Genomic DNA, 20,049 nt, shown 5'->3' on the forward strand with positions numbered 1-20,049 from the left:
TGATCCACCCACGTTAGCCTCCCAAAGTGCTGGGATTACAGGCGTGAGCCACCACTCCTGGCCAGAAGATCTGCTCTATTAGTGCCTCTCTCAGCCTTTCCATAAAGATTGCAGGATTCTCAACTGGCTTTTCATCTATTATAGGCAATTTAGAAAAATTGAGAGGTTTGGCCTTAGTTTTATGTAGGCCTTCTAATATGCATATTAAAAAGTGTTGTTGTTTTTTATTCCTCTGCAGAGGTATTGGAGTTCCAACCAGGGTTGTTAAGAGGAACTACTTCTGGCCAGGCATGGTGGCTCATGTCTGTAATCTTAGAACTTTGGGAGGCCGAGGCAGGTGGATCACCGGAGGTTGGGGGTTCAACACCAGCCTGACCAACATGGAGAAACCTCATCTCTACTAAAAATACAAAATTAGCTGGGTGTGGTGGGGTATGCCTATAATCCCAGCTACTCGGGAAGCTGAGGCAGGAGAATTGCTTGAACTTGGGAGGCAGAGGTTGCAGTGAGCTGAGATCGCGCCATTTCACTCCAACCTGGGGACCAATCTAGACTCCACCTCAAAAAAAAAAAAAAAAAGTTACTGCTTTGCTTCCTATTTGGAATGGTGTTTCTGCTATTTCTTCACTTTCCCTATCTCCTTTTTTCCTTTTTGGTGTATTATAGGAGATATGTTGCTCATCTCCAAAATCCTCTGCTGCCTGCAGAGCTGCCTGCTTTTCAGCTGTGGTTAGGGTTTTAGAAGCAGCATAACATCCTTTCATGGGAGGTAAACCACCTGAGTTAAATTCAGGAATGCTTCTTATACTTATTGGGGTTGTCAGAAAATCAGCATGTCTTCTTTTACTTGCCTAAGGTCTTGTAATGAGAAGGGAAATTGAGGTGGCCCCAAATAAGAGGGATTATTATATGGTTCCACCAGAAGTTGCTTTCTAATTTTGTGGAGTTATTCTCTATAGGCCTTCCTGATATGACTGTTAAAAAAGCTGGGTTGGGTCAGGCACAGTGGCTCATGCCTGTAATCCCAGCACTTTGGGAGGCCCAGGTGGGCAGATCACCTGAGGTCACAAGTTCAAGAGAGCCTGGTCAACATGATGAAACCCTGTCTCTATGAAAAATACAAAAATTAGTTGGGCATAGTGATGGGTGCCTGTAATCCCAGCCACTGGGGAGACTGAGGCAAGAGAATCACTTGCAGAAGTTGCAGTGAGGTGATGTCACACCATTACACTCCAGCCTGGGCAACAAGAGTAGAAACTCAGTCTTAAAAAAAAAAAAGAAAATGAAAAAAAAAAAAGCTGGGTGGGTCTTATAACACTTAAAAAAGTTTACTATAAATGTCATCCCCTTATTAAAAAAAAAAAAAAAAAGTCACTTTTATAAGTCCTGAAGTTAAAGGAGTTCCAGTGTTTGAGTGCACTTCAGAGGGTTGCTGAAGTTGATCTGTTACCAACCTAGAAAAAAAAGTGAAAATAGGTCAGGCTCAGTAGCTCACACCTGTAACCCCAGTACTTTGGGAGGCCAAGGCGGGTGGATCACCTGAGGTCAGGAGTTCAAGATCAGCCTGGCCAACATGGCAAAACCCCATCTTTACTAAAAATACAAGAATTAGCCAGGTGTGGTGGCACGTGCCTGTAATCCCAGCTACTTGGGAGGCTGAGGCAGGAGAATCGCTTGAAGGAGGCGGTAGCTGCAGAGAGCCGAGATCATGCTACTGCACTCCAGCTTGGGCAACAGAGCGAGACACCATCACAGAAAAAAAAAAAAGCAAAAGAAGTGATAATAAAAGCGTCTTTTTAGTCTCCCTCCTTTCAGTGTGACCCAGGGTGGACGAAAAAACAGCTGAAGCATCTTGACTGTTTTTTCTCCTTTGTTCCTGGCTCCAGCAGCATGTTAAATGTGGCACCCACAGTTGTAGGTGTAGCCCTCCAAGCCATGGAACTGGATAAACGAAGTGATGGGATTTAACCACAATTACCCACACAGCCTTAGTTAGCTACTTGTGGCTCCACTTTGACATTCTAAACTTGTGTGATCTGCCTGGCTCCCCAAAGAATGGATCTCTGGAAAAACTGTAATGGTAGCATGTGGGCAATGATTACATCTTCCTTCTTAATGGAGGAAGTGTGCTGGTTGGAGCTCTATATCCTGCTATTATGGCCCACGCTCAAACATTTCACCTTAGAAAATGGTTCCAATTAACTTGCAGACTTAAAATCTCCTAAGTACTGTTCTAACTGGAGACAGAACGGGTACACCAAAGCAACCTAAAGGGGGCCGGGCACGGTGGCTCATGCCTTTAATCCCAGCACTTTGGCAGGCTGAGGCAGGCAGATCACAAGCTCAAGAGATTGAGACCATCCTGGTCAACAAGGTGAAACTCCGTCTCTACTAAAAATACAAAAAAAATTAGCTGGGTGTGGTGGCAGGCACCTGTAATCCCAGCTACTCGGGCAGCTGAGGCAGGAGAATCACCAGAACCCAGGAGGTAGAGGTTGCAGTGGACTGAGATTGCGCCACTGCACTCCAGCCTGGATAACAGAGCAAGACTATGTCTCAAAAAAAAAAAAAAAAAAAAAAAGAATTGAGGACTGGTTAAAGGCTTTTCCACATTCTGCACATTTGTATGATTTCTCTCCAGTATGAACTTTCTGGTTTAGAAAAGTTTGAGGTGTTGTCAAAAGCATTGTCACCTTTTTCTTGTTTGTAGAGTTTCAATCCAGTATGAATTATCTTATGTATGTGAAGAATTGAGGACTTGTTAAAAGGCTTTGCCACATTCTTCACACTTCTAGGGTTTCTCTCCAGTATAAATTTTCTTATTTGTAGTAAGGATTGAGGTTCAGCTAAAAGTGTTGCCACATTCTTCACATTTGTGGGGTTTCTCTCCAGTATGAATTGCCTTATGTGCAGTAAGTTGTAAGGACTGGTTAAAGGCTTTGCCAAATTCTTCACATTTGAAGGGTTTCTCTTTAGTATGAATTATATTATTCATAGTAAGATTTGAGGACTCATTAAATGCTTGACCACATTTGTAGGGTCTCTCTGGTATGAATTCTATTTAGTAAGGGTTGAGGACCAGTTAAAGCCTTTGCCACATTCTTTACATTTGTAGGGTTTCTCTCCAGCATGATTTTATGTGTAGTAGGGGTTGAAGATTGGTTAAAAGCTTTGCCACATTCTTCATATTTGAAGGGTTTCTCTTTAGTATGAATTATCTTATGTTTAGCAAGAGTTGAGGACTTACTAAAAGCTTTGCCACATTCTTCACATTTGACGAGTTTCTCTCCAGTATGAATTTTCTCATGTTTAGTAAGAGTTGAGAACAAGTTAAAGGCTTTGCCTCATTCTTCATATTTGTAGGGTTTCTCTCCAGTATGAATTCTCTTACGTTTAGTAAGAGTTGAAGAACAGTTAAAGCTTTTGCCACATTCTTCACACTTGTAGGGTTTCTCTCCAGCATGAATGAACTTATGTGTAGTAAGGGTTGAAGACTGCTTAAAAGCTTTGCTACATTCTTCACATTTGTAGGGTTTCTCTCCAGTATGAATTATCTTATGTGTAGTAAGGTGTGAGGACCAGTGAAAGGCTTTGCCACATTCTTCACATCTGTAGGGTTCCTCTCTTGTATAAATTATCTCATGTGTAGTAAGGCTTGAAGACTGCTTGAAAGCTTTGCCACATTCTTCACATTTGTAGGGTTTCTCTCCAGTATGAATTCCCCTGTGTCTAGTAAGGAGTGAGAACCAGTTAAAGATTTTGCCACATTCTTCACATTGGTAGGAATTCCCTCTAATAGAAAAATCTTCTATGTTGAGTTAGGTATAAAAGTATACAAAATGATTTGTCACATTTTTTACATTTGAAAGGTTTCTTTCCAGTATGTCTTATTTCTATATGAATTTGAAAATTTATGAATGACTTTCACATATTTCGGACATTGAAATATTTTGCTCTTGGTAGTTGTCAAACACTGGTTTAGTCCATCGCAACCTTCTTTGTGCACATTACACTCATCTACGCTCTTATGACTTTTTGTTAATTGTAAATTCTCATGTCCACATTTTCTATATCTTCTCAGTACCACTTTTTGGAAAGAATTTTTTATGTCTTGCTCTGGCCTAAGGTCTTGGGCAAAATGAGAACACATAACTGAAAGAAATAAAAACAGATTACTTCACTTACTAGACTCAGATTAATATAGTTTACAAATCTCACCTATAAAATTATACAAACTAAATAAACAAGATGGCAAACCAAAATATCAAAAGCCCTAATTTCTTTATAGACATATAAATGTAACAAAAACACTAACCAAAATACATGTGAGGAAAGTTTATAAATGAGTTAAGTTTGTGAAGTGCCCCAGGTGAGCACAATGCAAAGAGTGACATAGAAGAAAAAGAAAAGTCTCTTAGGTTTACCTAAAACTGCTCTTTCTGGTCCCCAATATAACATATGGCCTTTAGAAGAAAACTGCCAACTTTTGGCTTTTTTTAATAAAGGTAAATACCGGCTCATATATCTTCATTACTTGCTTTTAGAGGCCTTTTCAGACACCGGTTTCTGTTTTTTATAACACATAGTGCTGAAAGAAATGGTGGCATACTTTGGAATGACAGTTTAAGTCTGCTGAAACTACAGTTAAATTTTAAAGCAGCAGAGAGACTGCAGTATCAAAGACAGAAAAGAAGTGTAGCAAGTGATTACTATTAAGAAGAAACACGAATAAATGCCTTTAACTAAAAAATAAACACAAAATCATTGACAAGACTCATTCTAAGAACACATTTGAGAGACTCCCAGAATCTCTAATCAAGACAACAGTTTTCGGACTATACCAGGACAAAGCTACCTTAAAAGATTGTGACAGGTAACTTTTTCTAATGTACAAATTTCATTTGAAGACTACAATGTATTAAAAAATCGGGCAATGTGGTTTCACCAAAAAATTACAGCATTTTCAGAAAAACATCATAAAAGAAATATATACATTTACGTTAAAAAAGGAAAATAAAGTGAATAATACTCAATGGGTGAAAGAGAAACAATGAGAACCATAAAAATCAAAACACGGGAAGAACAAAAATATTTAAAATATCAAAAAAACAGGAACTGGATGTAAAAAAAATACAACAAAGAATAACTGAAAACTCTTGAAAGAAAAATTGATATAGAAATGAAGAAGCTCAACAAAAAAACTAAGATACACACAAAGATATATTTATAACAAACACATATAAAAGCACCATTTCAAAGTCACAGACAAGAAGAGAATCTTAGGAGCTGCAAGATAAAAGTGATGTGGCATTTGCAAGCATAGTCTTATTAGACAGCCAGTAAATTGTCAACAAATTTTTTCAGGCCAGAAGGGAACTGTGTAATATAGTCAAAGTCCTGAAAAAAACAGTAATCAAGTAACTATAATACCATCAGCACGTCTGTCTGCCAAATAGAAAGATAAAAACCTTCAAAAATAGCCAAATTCTGAAAAAGTATATTGGCACTCCATACGCCCTACATACACCGAGAGCAGCTGCTTCTACTGAAAATAACAAAATTCAACAAAACAATAATCATATTAGATACATTATTTTCTGGGAAAGATATACACATATGCAAAAACTGAATTTCATAGCATTATCATAATGGTAATGTAAGATAATATGATTTGTAATATCAATAACAAACTGGAAAACATAACAGTATAGGTTTTGTATTTAACTGAAGGTGTATGAGATTAAAATATATTGTTTTAACTTTAAGATGTTTAATCTCCATTTTTCAACACGGTTACATTAGAAGTCAAGATGATTACATTATATTTATGGATAGTATGCAAAACAAAATGAAAAAATAAAGCGTGTCACAACAAAATTAAAATACACAAAAATTAAGGCAGTGAAACAGGAAATGAGAAAAAAACATATCTATAAGAAACACATAAAACAGTAAAAATGAGATGGTTTCTGAGGACTTAGTCTTTTCCTAAGCTGGCTCTGAGGAATCTAGGCACTTTCGATGTGTGGAATTCTTCCCAGTTTAGCAAACCCTTTCCACCAAAGGGCAGCTAGAGTACACTGTTAAGTGGTTCCCTGATCCCATGCATCCTGATGGGGAGACCTCCCAACAGACATCATCAGACAACATATACAGGAGTGTTCCCACTGTCATCAGGTCGGTGCTTCTCTGCAACAAAGATGCCAGAGGAAGAAGCAGGCGACTAGTCATCTCTGCTGTTCTGCAGCCTCCACTGGTGACATCTCCAGGTGTGGGACGGACCCAGGCAAATATGGTCTGGAGTAAACCCCAAGCAAATTTCAGCAGCCCTACAGAAGACAGCCCTGACTGTTAAAAGAAAAACAAACAGAAAGCAATAAAAACAACAGCATCAACAAAAAGTTCCCAAAAAACCTTATCCAAATTTCAGCATTCTCAAAGATTGAAGTTAGGTAAACTCACAAAGCTGAGAAAGAATCCACACAAGAATGCTGAAGACTTAAAAAGCCAGAATGCCTCTTCTTCTCCAAATGATTGCAACACCTCTCCAGCAATGAAACAGAACTGGGCAGAAGCTAAGAGAGATGAATTAACAGAAGTAGGCTTCAGAAGGTGGGTAACAGTGAACTTTGCTGAGCTAAGACAGCATGTCCTAACCCAATGAAAAGATGCTAAGAACCATGAAAAACATTACAGGAGCTGTTAACCTGAATAACCAGTTTAGAGAGGAACATAAATGAACTGAACTGTGCTTTTTGGTTCCTCAATAATCGAGTAGACCAAGCAGAGGAAAGAATTCAGAGCTTGAAGACTATCTTGCTGAAATGAGACATCCAGACAAGGTTGAAGCAAAAAGAAATGAAAAAAATCTCTGAGAACTATGTGATTATGTAAAAAGACAACCTGCATCTGACTGGGATACCTTAAAGAGATGGGGAGAATGGAACCAACTTGAAAAATATACTTTAGGATATCACCCAGAAGAACTTTTCTAACCTAACAAGAGAGTCCAACATTTTAATTCAGAAAGTCCAGAGAACCCAGTAAGATACTCCATGAGAAAACCAACCTCAATACATAGAATCATCACATTCTTCAAGGCTGAAATTCAGGAAAAAATGATAAGGGCAGCCAGAGAGAAAGGCCAGGTAATCTACAAAGAGAAGCCCATCAGACTAACAGTGGAACTCTAAGCAGAAATCCCACAAGCCAGAAAAGATAGAAGACCAATACTCAACATTCTGGGATTATAATTCCTTGGAAAAATTAGAAACTGGCATGCTGTAATAATTTTTCTTTAAACATGTCCTTCAACCATATACTCAAAAGGGCAATGTGACTGGTGTTCATAAGTACTGCCTCCCAACATACTAAACACGATTTTCAGTTTTAAGAGGCCGAGGCAGGCAGATCACCTGAGGTCAGGAGTTGAAGACCAGCCTGGCCAATATGGCAAAACCCCATCTCTACTAAAAATACAAAAATTAGCCGGGCATGGTGGTGGGCGCCTGTAATCCCGGCTACTCGGGAGGCTGAGGCAGAGAATTGCTTGAACCCAGGAGGTGAAGGATGCAGTGATCCGAGATCGCGCCACCGCACTCCAGCCTTGGGTGACAGAGTGAAACTCCATCCAAAAAAAAAAAAAAAAAAAAAAAGTCAGAGGTGACACAAGCAAATAAAAAACCATTTTATGCTCATGGATAGAAAAGATCAGTATCATTAAAGTGGCCATACTGCCAAAATAAATTTAACAATTTGTTACTATTCCTATCAAACTACAAAATAACATTCTAAAAAAAACAAAAAACACTAGTTTACAATTTATATGAAACTGAAAAAGAACCCAAAGAGCCAAGGCAATTCTAACCAAAAAGAACAGAGCGGAAGGCATTACATTATCCCACTTCAAACTATACAACAGAGCTACAGTAACCAAAGCACTATGATACTGATACAAAAACAGATTGATAGACAAATGCAACAAAACAGAGAGCCCAGAAATAATGTCATAACATTACAACCATCTGATCTTCGACAAAGCTAACAAGAGGAGTGTGGGAAGAATTCCATAAATGGTGCTGCTATAACTAGCTACCCCTATGTAGAAGACTGAACCTGGACCCCTTCCTTATGCCACACATCTACAACCATCTGAACTTCAACAAAGCTGACAAGAGGAAAGTGGGAAGAATTTTTTATTTAATAGATGGTGCTGGAATAACTAGGTAGGACTACGTAAAAGATGGAAACTGGACCCCTTCCTTAAACCATATATAAAAATCAACTCAAGACGAATTAAAAACTTAAATGTAAAACTTAAAATTATTATTATTATTATTATTATTATTTGAGATGGAGTTTCACTTTGTTGCCCAGGCTGGAGTGCAATGGTGCAATCTTGGCTCACTGCAACCTCCGCCTTCTGGGTTCAAGCGATTCTCCTGCTTCAGCCTCCCGAGTAGCTGGAATCACAGGCATGCGCCACCATGCCTGGCTAATTTTGTATTTTTAGTAGAGACGGTGTTTCACCATATTGGTCAAGTTGGTCTCGAACTCCTGACCTCAGATGATCCACCTGCCTCAACCTCCCAAAGTGCTGGAATTACAGGCGTAAGCCACTGCGCCCGGCCAAAATTATTATTTTTTTAAACCCTGCAAGATAAATAACCTAAGAAACAGGAACTAGACATAGGAACTGGCAAATATTTTATAATGAAGATACCAAAAGCAATTGCAACAAAAGCAAAAATTGACAAATGAGACCTAACTAAAGAGCTCTTTACAGCAAAGGAAACTATTAACATAGTAAACAGACAACCTACAGAAAAAAAGAAAATATTTGCAAACTATGCTTCTGACAAAGGTCTAATATGCAGAATCCATTAGGAACTTAAGTTTACAAGAAAAAAACAACCTCACTAAAAAGTAGGCAAAGGATATAAATAGAAGCTTTTTTTTTTCCTTTGGAGAATGAGTCTCACTCTGTTGCCCAGGCTAGAGTGCAGTGGAATGATCTCAGCTCACTGCAACCTCTGGCTCAAGGTTCAAGCAATTCTCTTGCCTCAGAGTAGCTGGGACTACAGGTGTGCAGCACCACACTCAGCTAATTTTTGTATTTTCAGTAGAGACAGAATTTTGCCATGTTGACTAGGCTGGTCTAGAGCTGACCTCAAATGATCCACCTCCCTCAGCCTCCCAAAATGCTGGGATTACAGCCGTGATCCACTGCACCTGGCCAAACAGATGCTTTTCTTGCTTCTCCTTCCTTCCTTTCCTTCCCTTCCTTCCTTCCTCCCTCCCCCCTCCCTCTCCCCGCTTCTCTTTCTTTTCTTTTCTTTCTTTCCTTTTGCTTTCTTTCCTTTCTTTTGTCTTTCTCTTTCTCTCCTCTCTCTCTCTCTCTCTCTTTCTTTCTTCTTTCCTTCTTTCTTTTCAGACAAAGTTTCACTCTTGTTGCCCAGGCTGGAGTGCAGTGGTACGATCTCAGCTCACCACAACCTCCACCTTCTGGGTTCAAGTGATTCTCCTGCCTCAGTCTCCCGAGTAGCTGGGATTACAGGCATGTGCCCACACACCTGGCTAATTTTTTTGTATTTTTAGTAGGGATGGGGTTTCTCCATGTTGGTCAGGCAAGTCTCGAACTCCTGAACTTAGGTGATCTGCCCGCCTCGGCCTCCCAAACTGCTGGGATTACAGGCGTTAGCCACCATGCCCGGCCCAGATGCTTTTCAAAACAAGACTTACATTGGCTAACAACCATAGTTTTAAAATGCTCAGTACTAATCATTAGAGAAATATTTTCAAAAACCACAATGGGATACCATCTCGCACCAGTCAGAAGGGCTATATTTAACAAGTCAGTAACAGATGCTGGCAAGGCTGCAGAGAAAAGAAAATGCTTATACCCTGCTGGTCAAAGTGTAAATTAGTTCAACCATTGTGAAAAGCAGTGTGGTGATTCCTCACAAAACTAAAAACAGAATTTGCCATTTAGCAACCTCACAGTTGGGTATATACCCAAAGAAATATAAGCTATTCTATCAAAAAACACATGATGCACATGCATGCTAATTGTAGCACTGTTCGCAATAGCAAAGACATGGAACCAACTTAAATGCCTATCAGTGGAAAACTGGATAAAGAAAATATGGTATGGGCAGGAATGGTGGCTTATGCCTGTAATCCAACACTTTGGGAGGCCAAAGCAGGTAGACTGCCAGAGCTCAGGAGTTCAAGACCAGCCTGGGCAAAATGGCAAAACTTCATCTCTCCAAAAAATACAAAAAGAAAAATTAGCTGGGCATGGTGGTGCACACCTGTAGTCCCAGCTACTTGGGGGGCTGAGGTAGGAGGATTGCTCAAGCCCAGGAGGTTGAGGCTGCAGTGAGGAGACATAACACCACTGCACTTCAGCCTGAGTGACAGAATGAGACCTGTCTCTGAAAAATAATGAAAATAAAACATTCAATAAAAACAAAATATAGCACATATAAATCATGGGATACTATGTGGCCATGAAAAAAAGAACAGGATCATGCTCTGTGCAACAGCATGGAGGGAGCTGGCAACTATTATCCTTAGAAAACTAATGCAGAAACAGAAAAACAATTGCATGTTCTCATTTATAAGTAAGTTAAATGTTAAGAACACATGGACACAAAGAATGGAAAAGAAGCACTGAGGCCGAGTTGAAGGGGGAGGATGAAAAGACAAAAAGGAGCCAGAAGTGGTGGCTCATGCCTGTAATCCCACCACTTTGGGAGGCAAAGGCAGGTGGATCACCTGAGGTCAGTAGTTCAAGACAAGCCTGGCCAACATGGCGAAACCTCGTCTCTACTAAAAATGCAGAAATTAGCAGGGCATAGTGGCCTATGCCTATAGTACCAGCTACACAGGAGGCTGAGGCACAAGAATCGCTTGACCTCAGGAAGCGGAGGTTGCAGTGAGCTGAGATTGTGCCAATGCACTTTAACCAGGGCAACAGAGTGAGATACTGTCAAGAAAAAAAAAAAAAAAGACAATCTGTTGGGGTCCGCGTGTTTCCTAAACAAAGGAATGAACACACAAGACAACACAGGACAAGACACACATGGCGGCCGCCCCAAACGGCACACTCTGCTTTATTTTATCCAGCCGTTTGTGGAACGTTGCCAAGTCACAGGACATGTGTTGCTTCTCTGACCTTTCCTTGACTCGCAAGATCAGTAAACACTGACCAGTTCCGAGTCCGCTGTTTACAGCTGGCTCCTTTATCCTTCTTGTTTGCAGAGAAGGAATGTCCTGCTTTGTTTGCAAGAGCAGGGCTTATTGGGAACATCCCGTTTGCGAGCACACAGTCCTCTACAACAATCAGAAAAAATACCTGTCTGGTGCTATGCTTAGTACTTCAGTGAAATAATAATCTGCACATCAAACCCTCATGACACAATTTTACCTATGTAGCAAACCTGCACATGTACTCCAAAACCAAAAATAGAAGTTAAAAGGAAGAAAATCGGGGCCACGCGCAATGGCTCACGCCTGCAATCCCAGCGCTTTGGGGGGCCAAGGTGGGCAGATCACGAGGTCAGGAGTTCGAGACCAGCCTGACCAATGTGGTGAAACACCGTCTCTATTAAAAATACAAAAATTAGCCGGGCGTGGTGGCGCGTGCCTGTAGTCCCAGCTACTCAAGTCGCTGAGGCACGAGAATGGCATGAACCCGGGAGGCGGAGCTTGCAGTGAGCCCAGATCGAGCCACTGCACTCCAGCCTGGGGGGACAGAGCGAGACTCCGTCTCAAAAAAAAAAAAAAAAAAAAAAATACACCTGAGAAAATTCCTAAACTCACTCTAAGAATGAAATAGGTAAATGAGAATTTTTAACAAATGAAATATATGATTAGATACTAATTTTTTTCTGAAACCCAGCTTTTATGCCCTTTATATATATTTTCTTACCTTTCAAGTCCTACTAATAAAATGCAATTTACCATTAAAAAATGAAAGTCAGAGGCCAGGTGTGGTGGCTCAGGCCTATAATCCCAGCACTTTAGGAGGCCGAGGCAGGCGGATCACCTGAGGTCAGGAGTTCGAGACCAGCCTGACCAACATGAAGAAACCCCGTCTCTACTAAAAAAAAAAAAAAAAAAAAAAAAAAAAAGGAAGTCAAAATAAGTGAAAACAAATCTTTTCCAGGTGACAAACCAAGGGAGTATCAGTGCTGATTAGAAAACAGATGTGTCTGACTCATTTGTCAAGTCAGGCCAGTCAATCACTTCAGAGATTCATCCACCGAATCCTGCTCCTGTGCTCAATAACCACTCACTCAGGAGACACTGCATTATGCCCAGTACTGTCCCATGTGCATTTTACTTTGTTAAGTTCTTGCACCATCTCACTTACATAAGTTTTTTTTTTTTTTTTGTCTTTGGGATACTTTTTCACAAAACTTAGAGAATCCAAGGGGCAAAAAATGATTTCTGTGTTTCCCTCTCGATTTCAGCAACTGATTGGCCAGTAATGTGTCTCCAAGAAAGGGAAGCTAGGTTGGGTGAAGACAATCTTAATGTCTGAAGGGGTTGGCTTTTCAAAGGAAGAGTATGCCAGGAGATGCCTCTCAGCCCCAGGGCATCCACCTACTCCCTTGAGGATACACTCTATACCTCAGGTTGTCCTCAGGGAGAAAATAACCCGGGAGCTGATATTCACTAGACACTCTAGTAGACAAAGCCATGGTGGGCATCTTGGTTTATCTTCAGACAGTACTGAAACCCAGGACCAGAAAAAAACTGAAGGTTGGCTGAGGACACATCACTCCATAAAGTTTCCAAAGGAAAGCCTTGATCTGAAAACTTTCTGATAAGATCTCCGTGCCTAGGGAAGATTAAAAAAAATAAGAGGCACAGAGAGTTTTTACAATAGTGTCAGGGGATTATTCTTTGCTTTATTCTCATGGGAAATATTTCCAAACAAAACAATTTTTTTTTAAAGTGCCATCCAATGCTTTGTCAAAAAATGATTAATCAAAATACAGTATCAGAAATGTACACTAAAGGAAAAATAGTTGACAATGTGAATCATGAAAGGAAAGTTGTCGTCGGGACTGTAAGAAGAAACTGGAAATCTGGTACTTGACTGCAAGCCAGAGTTAGGCTGAAGGAATGAGGGGTAGAGGGTAGACTTGAGACACATGGGGGTAGGCTTGGGACACATGTGAAAAATCCAGGGGAAAAGCAGTTCCCTGTGGAATGTGAGAATAATTAAGTGGCAGGCAATTGGACTGAGGTGGCTCTAGTCCCAGGGTCCCTATTTTTTAAAAAATCTTACTCAAATGCATTTTTTGTAAACTACTACATTGAAGGAAACAAAATTCAGGCTTAACCAATTAACCTCCGATTACATAACCAGGAAATTTCCACCTTGATTGTACAAAGTAAGAAAGTATGTAACTGTACCTAACCAATTATTGGATTTGGTTTTCTTCATCATGCACCTTATAAAAGTCTTTCCTTCAAGCCCCTCCCATGAACCACAAACTACAAACCATAGCTGGGTGCTCTATAACTTTTGAATGGCTCTTTGATTAAATCTTTAATATTTTTGCGGTGACTCCCAAACATTTTTAATAGGAGAAAACAGGAATTGGGAACTCCACAGACCAAAGCTCTTCCCATTCATGAACCTGCATCCTGAGTCAGGATTCTCCCCTGACGCCCCTCCCTGGTCCCCGTACAATCTGGGAGAGACGAGGCGCTGCTGGTGCAGAGGTTCCAGGCCAGGGCACAGTCCCTACGCAGGGAGGAGACAGGACTCCCGGGGCCCGGCTGTCAGCGTAGCCACCATCTTATGGCCGAAGGGGACTGAGGCCGAGCTGGGCAAGGAGAACTCGGGGAGCAGATTGTGGAGCTGACTGAGGGGAGGCCTGAGTCCCGCCACAGTCACTTCCCACCGGTTCCAACCAGCCTCTCCCCCTCTTGGGATGTCGGACGCAGCACTCTCACCATTTCTAGGCTTCCAGGGAGTCCTGGCGTCTTAGCTGTGCATCTCCCAATAGCTGCAGGACACAGGACCACAGAGGCTGGACCCGTAGGAGCAGAGGATACAGGGCAGTGAAGACGAGACCTGGAGCTCCGGCTGCCGCAAGAAACAAAGGCCGCAGCGAACCCGGAAGCCGGTCCAGCCCAGCGTTTCTGATTGGATAATGTTTAAGACCCGCCCCCTCAGGCCCTAAAGGTGTTGGGCTAAATGAACCTAGGCTGAGCGACAGCCTAGGCTGCACGTTTTTCCGGCAGGGGTTCCTGCCTGAGCTGAGCCGGGTCCATCCCAGAAGGTATTTGCATTTAAATTTGTGCATAGGGCCGGGCGCGGTGGCTCAAGCCTGTAATCCCAGCACTTTGGGAGGCCGAGACGGGCGGATCACGAGGTCAGGAGATCGAGACCATCCTGGCTAACACGGTGAAACCCCATCTCTACTAAAAAATATAAAAAACTAGCCGGGCGAGGTGGCGGGCGCCTGTAGTCCCAGCTACTCGGGAGGCTGAGGCAGGAGAATGGCGTGAACCCGGGAGGCGGAGCTTGCAGTGAGCTGAGATCCGGCCACTGCACTCCAGCCTGGGCGACAGAGCGAGACTCCGTCTCAAAAAAAAAAAAAATAAAATAAAAAATAAATAAATAAATTTGTGCATAGGGTTATGTGCATTTATAAATAATTTATTATATGGGTAGTCACAAATGAAAAGAATATAATGATTATTTTAAAATTTCAACTTTTATGACCTTCCTGGCTTCTGGTCCTTTGAGCAGGCAGCCTGAGATTTTTAAAAGGAGGCAATCCTCTGAAATAAAATAAATAAAATGTAAAGTAAATAAAATGTAAACCACATGTGAATTTTAAGTTTCCTAGTAGCCAAACTTTAAAAAGAAACAAGAAACAGGTGGACTCGACTGTAACAATTTAACCCAATATATCCAAAATATTATAATTTTAATATGTGAACAATGTGTAACTATGAATGAAGTAAGTACATATATTTGGAGCTAAGTCACTGAAACTAACTCTGTATTGTACCTTTCTAGCACATTGCAATTCAGACCAGTCACATTTTAGACACCCAGCAGCCACACATGGCTAGTAGCTGTCACATTGAAGTGAAGCTCTGACATCAGAGGGGTGAAGGGCCTGAACATCACCTTTCTGCCAGAGGTAAGGTGACAGCCTCTCTTTACCAACATCTCTTTTTAGTTCCAAGGATGAAACAGAAAAGAGTGACCATAGAAAAAGCAGAGGGCAGCAGGAATAAAATAACCACTGTTTGCCATCTGTTGCCACCCCTCTTCCAGAGATCAGACAGTGAACAAAGGCTGATGGGCCCACAGGCGAAAAACCTCTGTCTTCAGATCTGTCCACAGTCTTGACCTCCAATTATTAGATATGAAGAAAATAGATTAAAGGCAAACTTATTCTGCTATGTGGCCTTGGCCCTAATGGTCAGGCTGTGGTTATCTGTTTTCTCCTGTGGTGTGAGATACTTGTGAGTATAAGTGCCAACCACATATATACATGCCCACATGTACTCCTGCATTATTCAGTATTGTCTTACAAGACATCCAACTTTAAATCAGGGAAAACTCAGTAGCTTTAGGGTGTCCACTATTAGAAGGTAACTAGTAATCAACCTGTCATTAAATCCCAGCATCCTAACTGCACTGGGTGCATGTATTAGTTAGCTACTGCAGCATAACAAAACATCCAAACTTATTAGGTCATAATCGAGATAGTCAGTCATTTAGGCTGGTCTCAATGGGGCCATCCTTCTGGTCTCAGCTGAGCTCCTTCAGACATGTATCATCAGCTGCTTGTTGACTGGGCAACTGTGTTTCTGGGAGTGCGCTTCTGATTCTGTGACTGTCAACAGGGGCAACTTGTTTCTCCCCATGGTACCTTATCCTCCAGTTGGCTAACATGGGCTTTTTTAATGGAAATGACAGCATTATGAAATAAAAATAGAAGCATTCAAGACCATTTGGGTCTAGGCCCCAAACTAGCCCACTGTCACGTTCACAAGTTTCCACTGTCCTGAGTAAAAAAGGCCAGCCAGCTCCAGTGTTCAGAAAACAGATTCTGGACCTCGATGGGAACAGCTGTAAAAGCACCTGGCAATAGACATGGATAGAGGAGAAATGAAAAATTGCTACCATTTTTGCAATCAGTATCATTCTGCCCTTTTTTGTGTATGTTGTTTATAGAACTCTTCCACATCAAGAAACTTGTCCAAAGACCCACAGTTACTAAGTGGCTGGGCTGAGACTCAGGATCAACTGTGTCTGACTCCAAAGCCCATTCACCTCCATAGATCACACTACAATGCTAAAGTAGCTGCCACAGATCCTTGAAATCCTGAATAGTGACACTTTAATAATAGAATCAAGATCCCCTTTAGATTTGTGACTATATAATACTGTTTATTATTGGGAATAATCCTCCTAAGAAATTGCAGAAGCACACGGTGGCTCACACCTGTAATCCTAGCACTTTGGGAGGCTGAGATGGGAAAATCACATGAGCTCAGGAGTTCAAGTGCAGCCTGCACAACATAGTAAGATCCTGTCTGCACGAAAAAAAATTTAAAAATTAGCCAGACATAATAGTGCATGACTATAGTCCCAGTTACTCAGGTGAATGGAACAGGAGGATTGCTGGACCCAGGAAAGTGGAGGCTGCAGTGAGCCATGAGGAGTTATACCACTGCACTCCAGTCAGACTGATAGAGTGAGACTGTGTCTCAAAAAAAAAGAAAAGAAAAGAAAAGAAAAGAAATTGCAGAGACAATTTTAAAAGACACAGAATACTTTGGGAAAACAGGTTAGGGACAAGTTTATAAAACCAAAGCCCAACGACACATTATGTATTTTTAATCACAGAAAAAAAAAAAATTGAAAACTTTTAAAAGAAAAAAACTTGCGGGGCATGGTGGCTCATGCCTCTAATCCCAGCACTTTGAGAGGCCAAGGCGGGTGGATCACCTGAGGTCGGGAGATCAAGACCAGCCTGACCAACACGGAGAAACCCCGTCTCTACTAAAAATACAAAAATTAGCCCGGTGTGGTGGCAGGCGCCTGCAGTCCCAGCTACTCAGGAGGCTGAGGCAGGAGAATCGCTTGAACCTGGGAGGCAGAGATGGCGGTGAGCCAAGATCGCGCCATTGCACTCCAGTCTGGGTGACAGAGCGAGACTCCGTCTCAAAACAAACAAACAAACAAACAAAAACAAAAAAAAAAGAAAAAGAAAAAAAAAACTTTAGAGAAATCAAATGTAACAGAGTTTAATCAAGCAAAGACTAACTTGCAAATCAGGCACCCTGTGAATTCAGAGTAGGCCCAGAGGGACTCCAGCACAATCCTATGGTGGAAGATTAATGAACAGAAAAAGCAAAGTGACATACAGAAAATGAAAGTGAGGTACAAAAATAGCCATATGGATTACAGCCTGGAATTTGCCTCATTTGAACATGGTTTGAACAGCTGATATCCTTTTATTGGCAAAAACACAGTGGTTGGTACAGGAATAGGTTACACTGTATTTACATATCTAGTTAGGTTTGAGTTTACCATGTACAAAAAAAAAAAACCTATTGATCAAAATTAGGGAGCTGTGTTGGTCAGGCCTGTTGTCCTGGTGCCTAAGGAGGCGAGGCTAAGCATTCGAGGCCAGGCAGGGCCACACAGAAACCTCTCATCTATAATGTTAAAAAAAAAAAAAAAGAGGAAAAAAAAAAACAAGCTTGCTGGGCTCGGTGGCTCACACCTGCAATCCCAGCATTTTGGGAGGCCAAGGCAGGCGGATCATCTGAGGTCAGGAGTTCAAGACCAGCCTGACCAACATGGAGAAACCCCGTCTCTACTCAAAATACAAAATTAGCCAGGCGTGGTGGCACATGCCTGTAATCCCGGCTACTTGGGAGTCTGAGGAAGGAGAATCGCTTGAACCTGGGAGGCAGAGATGGCGGAGATGGCGGTAAGCTGAAATTGCGCCATTGCACTCCAGCCTGGGCAACAAGAGCGAAACTCCATCTCAAAAAAAAAAAAAAAAAAAAATTACACACTATAGGCCAGTGCAGTGGCTCATGCCTGTAATCCTAGCACGTTGGGAGGCCAAGGCGGGCAATCACTTGAGGTCAGGAGTTGAATTTTCAGCTTGATTATGTCACATTTAGCATGAGTGACTCCATTTTGGTAGAGTTGGGTCTGTTTGGGCCTAGTGCACGAGCTCAGTCCAGAACAATGGCCTCCAATAATTTTATTTTAAAATTCCTCCCTCGGCCAGGCGTGGTGGCTCATGCCTGTAATCCCAGCACTTTGGGAGGCCGAGGTGGGCGGATCACGAGATCAAGAGATCAAGACCATCCTGGCCAACATGGTGAAACCCCGTCTCTACCAAAAATACAAAAGAAAATTAGCCGGGCATAGTGGTGTGCGCCTCTAGTCCCAGATACCTGGGAGACTGAAGCAGGAGAATTGCTTGAACCTGGGAGGCAGAGGTTGTAGTGAGCCAAGATCATGCCACTGCACTCCAGCCTGGTGACAGAGTGAGACTCCATCTCAAAAAAATAAAAAATTAAAATTAAAATTCCTCCCTTTTGGTTAAGTTCTCACATAGGTCACAGTGTGACCAAAATTCAGGGTCTTAGTGCCACTCTCAATTTTTATTATTTTGAGTTTTTGTCCTATTAGGTTATTCATAGGTTATGGTGTTCCGATGGTCACATAAATCTTTGAGTTTTTCTCATTCCAGTTAAAGAGAAACCCGTTGATATTCTAGAGATGACTAGATGCGAACACATAACTTTTCAAAGAATACAGTGCAGTAGAGAGACACTCTTTTGACTTTCAAGAGGATAATACCAAAAGTTTCAAGTATGCTTATAAGCCAGGGTCCCCATGAACCAATCAACTAAAATTAAGTAGATCAAATAATTAGTTAGATAAATAGTCTGCTCATTTCAACCCAGGAGCCTGTTCATTAATCCCCTACAACTAAATCTCTGATAATACCCGATGTATTTCTCCATGTGCAACTACAAGTATTAGCAACTACACAGACACTTCTCTGTTCATCCGGTAAATAATTTAGAGAAATTCTATTATTTAGCACAACTTTAGTAAGAAAATTCAAAGTCTGTAGTGTAACCATAGATTTTACAATAGAATCTGCTGGCCAGGTGCAGTGGCTCACACCTGTAATCCCAGCACTTTGGGGAGCTAAGGCAAGCAGATCACCTGAGGTCAGGAGTTCGAGACCAGCCTGACCAACATGGAGAAACCCCATCTACTAAAAATACAAAAGTAGCTGGGCGTGGTGGCGCATGCCTGTAATCCCAGCTACTTGGGAGGCTGAGGCGGGTGAATTGCTTGAACCCAGGAGGCAGAGGTTGCAGTGAGCTGAGATCGTGCCATTGTACTCCAACCTGAGCATCAAGAATAAAACTTTGTCTCAAAAAAAAAAAAAAAATCACAGTAGAATCTGCTATAGAACCTATTATGGGAGATAAATTTCTGACCATTGCCTCATTTACTCTAAACCACAGGAAAAAAAGACCTAACAAATCATGCTCATTTAGAAGAGTAATGGCGTCCTGGCAATGATCCAAAACCTACTCTGAATAAATTCTGTTTAATGTATAAAGTAGGTTAAGAGAAATGGACTGATATTCTCTTTCTGATATTATGAGGCAACAAATGTCCTTTTAGAAATTATCACCCACATGGGCCTTTCATCTTTTACCTATCAAGATACAAGTATTTTCATATATAAGATTCGCTGCAAAATCTTCCACATATAAAATTATATCCCATGAGTACACACAAGAGACCCCTTTTTTATTTCTGTCATTTGGAGAGCCATAAGAAAATAATAGTGAGGCTGGGCGCGGTGGCTCAAGCCTGTAATCCCAGCACTTTGGGAGGCCGAGACGGGCGGATCACAAGGTCAGGAGATTGAGACCATCCTGGCTAACATGGTGAAACCCCGTTTCTACTAAAAAGTACAAAAAACTAGCCAGGCGAGGTGGCGGGCG

General features: G+C 41.5%; 1 pseudogene; it reads right to left on the reverse strand.

Annotated features, from left to right (window-relative positions):
• Nucleotides 1–266: 266 nt before the first annotated feature.
• Nucleotides 267–14,142, reverse strand: LOC141409226 (uncharacterized; annotated as a pseudogene).
• Between the last annotated feature and the right edge of the window lie 5,907 nt (nt 14,143–20,049).

This window comes from Macaca fascicularis, chromosome 19 (assembly GCF_037993035.2).
Source record: "Macaca fascicularis isolate 582-1 chromosome 19, T2T-MFA8v1.1".
NCBI lineage: Eukaryota > Metazoa > Chordata > Mammalia > Primates > Cercopithecidae > Macaca > Macaca fascicularis.